The following is a 7,394-nucleotide window of genomic DNA, read 5'->3' on the forward strand; positions in this document are numbered from 1 at the left end:
GGACTATTTTAGGTTTGTTGTACAGTGATGGGTGAAACATATAATGCCCCTGCTTTTTCAGAGACTATATTATGACTGAAAATCCTTAAGTAGCCCAATATGTATAGAGTGAGAAATGTTATAGTTGGGGAGGGGTGCTTGAGAGGAGTGATGGGTAAGTCAGAGAGAGACTCCTTCCAGCCCACTGCTACCCCCTCCACCATGGAAACCTCTCTTCGAAAGTCTCTGGTTATCTGAAGACACCACTAAAGAAGGGGTCTGACCTTCCCTTTTTACTGCCCTTAATGTAGCTTAAACAGTTGGCAAACTTTAGAAACCAAGAGAAAAAGAAATGTTAAAAAGGACATAGAATTTAATATGGTACAATTTCATCTCTCATGTAGGTCTAAAGAAATGTAACTTTATGTCATTAAAATTATATATGGATACTCACCTGGCAGGGGAGATACCATGATCATGAAGGTGGTTTACCCAGGATGAGGCTCACTCATTGCACTGCGAGTGTGCTGACACCTGCAATTTCCCCAAATGGGGGAAACTCGACTGCATAATTTGTGGTAGTGGGGAACTGTGTGCGCTCTTTCCCCCAGCAATTTGTGTTTAATAATAGAACTGACCAGTTGAGCTGAATGAAAGGCATAAAAACGTTTGAGGTGGACTTTCTCTCATAGCGCAGTGATTGAGAATCTGCCTGCTAATGCAGGGGACACGGATTTGAGCCCTGGGAAGATCCCACATGCCGCGGAACAACAGGGCCCATGAGCTGTAACTACTGAGCTTGTGTGTCTGGAGCTTGTACTCTCCAATGAGAAATGCCACGACAGTGAGAGGCCCTTGCTCGCCACAACTAGAGAAAGTCCACACACAGAAATGAAGACCCAACACAGCCAAAAATAAATAAATAAATTCAAAAACAATTTTTAAAAAATATATGGAATCCTAGAAGATGGTGGCGTAGAAGGCCATGTGCTCACTCCCTCTTGTGGGAGCACTGGAATCACAACTAACTGCTGAACAATCATCGACAGGAAGACACTGGAACTCACCAAAAAAGATATCCCACATCCAAAGACAAAGGAGAAGCCAAAATGAGATAGTAGGAGGAGCGCAATCACAATAAAATCAAATCCCATAACTGCTGGGTGGGTGACTCACAAACTGGAGAACACTTATACCACAGAAGTCCACCCACTGGAGTAAAGGTTCAGAGCCTCACGTCAGGCTTCCCAACCTGGGGTCCAGCAATGGAAGGAGGAATTCCTAGAGAATCAGATATTGAAGGCTAGTGGGATTTGATTGAAGGACTTTGACAGGACTGGGGGAAACAGAGATTCCACTCTTGGAGGGCACATGCAAGGTAGTGTGCACATCGGGACGCAGGGGAAGGAGCGGTGACCCCATAGGAGACTGAACCAGACCTACCTGCTAGTGTTGGAGGGTCTCCTGCAGAGGCAGTGGGTGGCTGTGGCTCACTGTAAGGACAAGGACACTGACAAAAGAAGCTCTGGGAAGTACTCCTTGGCGTGAGCCCTCCCAGAGCCCACCATTAGTCCCACCAAAGAGCTGGTTAGGCTCCAGTGATGGGTCACCTCAGACCAAACAACCAACAGGGAGGGAACCCAACCCCACCCAACAGCAGACAAGAGGATTAAACTTTTACTGAACTCTGCCCACCAGAGTAACACCCAGCTCTAACCGCCACCAGTCCCTCCCATCAGGAAACATGCACAAGCCTCTTAGATAGCCTCATCCACCAGAGGGCAGAGAGCAGAAGCAAGAAGAACTAAAATCCTGCAGCCTGTGGAACAAAAACCACATTCACAGAAAGATAGACAAGATGAAAAGGCAGAGGGTTATGTACCAGATGAAGGAACAAGATAAACCCCAGAAAAACAACTAAATGAAGTGGAGATAGGCAACCTTTCAGAAGAAGAATTTAGAATAATAACAGTGAAGATGATCCAGGACCTCAGAAAAAGAATGGAGGCAAAGATCGAGAAGATGCAAGAAATGTTTAATAAAGACCTAGAAGAATTAAAGAACAAACAAACAGAGATGAACAATACAATAACTGAAATGAAAAACACTCTAGAAGGAATCAATAGCAGAATAACTGAGGCAGAAGAACGGATAAGTGACCTGGAAGACAGAATGGTGGAATTCACTGCCGCGGAACAGAACAAAGAAAAAAGAATGAAAAGAAATGAAGACAGCCTAAGAGACCTCTGGGACAACATTAAACTCAACAACATTCCCATCATAGGGGTTCCAGAAGGAAAAGAGAGAGAGAAAGGACCTGAAAAAATATTTGAAGAGATTATAGTCGAAAATTTCCTTAACATGAGAAAGGAAATTGCCACCCAAGTCCAGGAAGTGCAGAGAGTCCCAGGCAGGATAAACCCAAGGAGAAACATGCTGAGACACATAGTAATCAAATCGACAAAAATTAAAGACAAAGAAAAATTATTGAAAGCAACAAGGGAAAAACGACAAATAACATACAAGGGAACTCCCATAAGGTTAACAGCTGATTTCTCAGCAGAAACTCTACAAGGCAGAAGGTAGTAGCATGATATATTTAAAGTGAGGAAAGGGAAGAACCTGGAACCAAGATTACTCTACCTGGCAAGGATCTCATTCAGACTCAATGGAGATATCAAAAGCTTTATAGACAAGAAAAAGCTAAGAGAATTCATCAACACCAAACCAGCTCTACAAAAATGTTAAAGGAAATTCTCTAGGTGGGAGAAACAAGAGAAGAAAAGGACCTATAAAAACAAACCTGTAACAATTAAGAAAATGGTAATAGGAACATACATATCGATAATTACCTTAAACGTGAATGGATTAAATCCTCCAACCAAAAGAAACAGGCTCACTGAATGGATACAAAAACAAGACCCACATATATGCTGTCTATAAGAGACCCACTTAGACCAAGGGATATATACAGACTAAAAGTGACGGGATGAAAAAAGATATACCATGCAAATGAAAATCAGAAGAAAGCTGGAGTAGTAATGCTTATATCAGATAAAATAGACTTTAAAATAATGTTACAAGAGACAAGGAAGGTCACTACATAATGATCAAGGGATCAATCCAAGAAGATATAACAATTATAAATTTATATGCACCCAACATAGGAGCACCTCAATACATAAGCCAACTGCTTACAGTTATAAAAGAGGAAACTGACAGTAACACAATAATAGTGGGGGACTTTAACACCTCACTTACATCATCCAAACAGAAAATGAATAAGGAAACAAAAGCCTTAAATGACACAATAGACCAGATAGATTTAATTGATATTTATAGAACATTCCATCCACAAACAGCAGATTACACATTCTTCTCAAGTGCACACACAACATTCTCCAGGAAAGATCACATCTTGGGTCACAAATCAAGCCTCAGTAAATTTAAGAAAATTGAAATCATATCAAGCATCTTTTCTGAACACAGCCCTATGAGATTAGAAATCAATTACAGGGAAAAAAATGTAAACAACACAAACACATGGAAGCTAAACAATACATTACTAAATAACAAAGAGATCACTGAAGAAATCAAAGAGTAAATCAGAAAATACCTAGAGACAAATGACAACCAAAACATGACAATGCAAAACCTATGGGATGCAGCAAACGCAGTTCTAAGACGGAAGTTTTTAGCAATACAAGCCTACCTCAAGAAACAAGAAAAATCTCAAATAAACAATATAACCTTACACCTAAAGGAACTAGAGAAAGAAGAACAAACAAAACCTAAAGTTAGCAGAAGGAAAGGAATCATAAAGATCAAAGCAGAAATAAATGAAATAGAAACAAAGAAAACAATAGCAAAGATCAATAAAACTAAAAGCTGGTTCTTTGAGAAGGTAAACAAAATTGATAAACCATTAGCCAGGCTTCTCAAGAAAAAGAGAGAGGACTCAAATCAATAAAATTAGAAATGAGAAAGGAGAAGTTACAACAGACACTCCAGAAATACAAAACATCCCAAGAGACTACTACAAGCATCTCTATGTCAATAAAATGGGCAACCTGGAAGAAATGGACAAATTCTTAGAAAGGTATAACCTCCCAAGAGTGAACCAGGAAGAAATAGAAAATATGAACAGACCAATCACAAGTAATGAAACTGAAACTGTGATTAAAAATCTTCCAACAAAAAAATTCCAGGACCAGATGGCGTCACAGGTGAATTCTGTCAAACATTTAGAGAGGAGCTAACACCCATCCTTCTCAAACTCTTCCAAAAAATTGCAGAGGAAGGAAAACTCCCATACTCATTCTAAGAGGCCACCATCACCCTGATACCAAAACCAGACAAAGATACTACAAAAAGAGAAAATTACAGACCAATATCACTGATGAATATAGATGCAAAAATCCTCAACAAAATACTAGCAAACAGAATCCAACAACACATTAAGAGGATCATACACCATGATCAAGTGAGATTTAACCCAGGGCTGCAAGCATTCTTCAATATACACAAATCAATCAATGTGATACACCATATTAACAAATTGAAGAATAAAAACCGTATGATCATCTCAATAGATGCAGAAAAACTTTTGACAAAATTCAAAACCCATTTATGATTAAAAACTCTCCAGAAAGTGGCACAGAGGGAACCTGCCTCAACACAATAAAGGCCATATACAACAAACCCACAGCAAACATCATTCTCAATGGTGAAAAACGGAAAACATTTCCTCTAAAATCAGGAACAAGACAAGCACGCCCACTCTCACCACTAGTATTCAACATAGTTTTGGAAGTCCTAGCCACAGCAATCAGAAAAGAGAAAGAAATAAATGGAATACAAATTGGAAAAGAAGAAGTAAAACTGTCACTGTTTGCAGATGAAATGATTCTCTACATAGAGAATCCTAAAGATGCCACCAGAAAACTACTAGAGCTAATCAATGAATCTGGTAAAGTTGCAGGATACAAAATTAATGCACAGAAATCTCTTGCATTCCTATGCACTAATGATTAAAAATCTGAAAGAGAAATTAATGAAACATTCCCATTTACCAATGCAACAAAAAGAGTAAAATACCTAGGAATATACGTACCTAGGGAGACAAAAGACATCTATGAAGAAAACTATAAGACACTGATGAATGAAATTAAAGATGATACAAGCAGATGGAGAGAAATACCATGTTCTTGGATTGGAAGAATCAGTATTGTGAAAAGGACTATACTACCCAAAGCAATCTACAGATTCAATGCAATCCCTATCAAATTACCAACGGAATTTTTTATAGAATTGGAACAAAAAATCTTAAAATTTGTATGGAGACACAAAAGACCTCGAATATCCAAAGTAGTATTGAGGGAAAAAAACGGAGCTGGAAGAATCAGACACCCTGACTTCAGTCTATATTACAAAGGTACAGTAATCAAGACAATATGGTACTGGCACAAAAACAGAAATATAGATCAATGGAACAGGATAGAAAGCCAGAGATAAACCCATGCACCTACAGTCAACTAATCTATGACAAAGGATGCAAGGATATACAATGGAGAAAAGACAGTCTCTTCAATAAGTGGTGCTGGGAAAACTGGATAGCTACATGTAAAAGAATGAAATTACAACACTCCCTAACACCATACACAAAAATTAAATCAAAATGGATTCGAGATCTAAATGTAAGACTGGACACTGTAAAACTCTTAGAGGAAAACATAGGAAGAACACTCTCTGACATAAATCACAGCAAGATCTTTTTTGATCCACCTCCTAGAGTAAAGAAAATAAAAACAAAAATAAGCAAATGGGACCTAATAAGACTCAAAAGCTTTGCCAAGCAAAGGAAACTACAAAGAAGATGAAAAGACAACCCTCAGAATGGGAGAAAATATTTGCAAACAAATCAATGGACAAAGAATTAATCTCCAAAATACATAAACAGCTCATGCAGCTCAATATTAAAAAAACAAACAACCCAATAAAAAAATGGGCAGAAGACCTAAATAAACATTTCTCCAAAGAAGACATACAAATGGCCAAGAAGCACATGAAAAGCTGCTCAACACCACTAATTATTAGAGAAATGCAAATCAAAACTACAATGAGGTGTCACCTCACACCAGTTAGAATGCGCATCACCAGAAAATCTACAAACAACAAATGCTGGGGAGGGTGTGGAGAAAAGGGAACCCTCTTGCACTGCTGGTGGGAATGTAAATTGATACAGCCACTAGGGAGAACAGTATGGAGGTTCCTTAAAAAACTAATAATAGAATTACCATATGACCCAGCAATCCCACTACTGGGCATATACCCAGAGAAAACCATATTTCAAAAAGACACATGCACCCCAATGTTCATTTCAACATTATTTACAATAGCCAGGTCATGGAAGCATCCTAAATGCCCATCGACAGACAAACGGATAAAAAAGATGTGGTACATATATACAATGGAATATTACTCAGCCATAGTAAGGAACGAAATTGGGTCATTTGTAGACACGTGGATGGAGCTAGAGACTGTCCTACAGAGTGAAGTGAGTCAGAAAGAGAAAAACAAATATTGTATATTAACACATATATGTGGAACCTAGAAAAATGGTACAGATCAGATGAACCGGTTTGCAGAAATAGAGGCACAGATGTAGAGAACAATCATATGGACATCAAGGGGGGAAAGTGGCGGAGGGTTGGGGGTGGTGGTGGGATGAATTGGGAGATTGGGATTGACATGTATACACTGATGTGTATAAATGGATAGCTAATAAGAACCTGCTGTATGAAAAAATAAATAAAATAAAATTCTAAAATTATATATATATATACATATATATATATGATTCTTTGATTTCCTTGATTTCTTTTGACATATATACACTACCAAACATAAGGTAGATAGCTAGTGGGAAGCAGCCGCATAGCACAGGGAGATCAGCTCTGTGCTTTGTGACTGCCTGGCAGGGTAGGATAGGGAGGGTGGCAGGGAGGGAGATGCAAGAGGGAAGCGATATGGGAACATATGTATAGGTATAACTGATTCACTTTGTTATAAAGCAGAAACTAACACACCATTGTAAAGCAATTATACTCCAATAAAGATGTAAAAAAATAAATAAATAAATAAAATAAAGTTTACAATTTGGAGGTAGAACTTTTGAGAAATAAAAAAAATTTAAAAAAGTAATTAGATGATTTTATTTGTTTGGGGGGGGGATACAGTTTTCTTTTAGTTTTTTCCAATTTTCCCTGCCATTTGTGTTTGTTTCTCTTTTATTTTCAGTATTTCAAATAAAATTTGTATTTAAAGATTTTAAAATACCCAAACTGTAACAGAGTACAGTGGATTTTTCTTCTTGTATGATGTTAATATTATACAATGAAATGTATAAAGTGTTG

General features: G+C 38.0%; 1 non-coding gene across 1 annotated transcript; it reads left to right on the plus strand.

Moving 5' to 3' along the window:
• The first annotated feature begins 425 nt into the window (after positions 1-425).
• Positions 426-588, plus strand: LOC113607216 (U1 spliceosomal RNA). Its single transcript, XR_003427844.1, has one exon. It is a non-coding gene; the product is annotated as a U1 spliceosomal RNA (small nuclear RNA).
• Positions 589-7,394: the final 6,806 nt, after the last annotated feature.

Source organism: Aethalodelphis obliquidens, unplaced genomic scaffold, assembly GCF_003676395.1.
Source record: "Aethalodelphis obliquidens isolate GAN/ISIS:26980383/991018 unplaced genomic scaffold, ASM367639v1 scaffold46, whole genome shotgun sequence".
Lineage (NCBI taxonomy): Eukaryota > Metazoa > Chordata > Mammalia > Artiodactyla > Delphinidae > Aethalodelphis > Aethalodelphis obliquidens.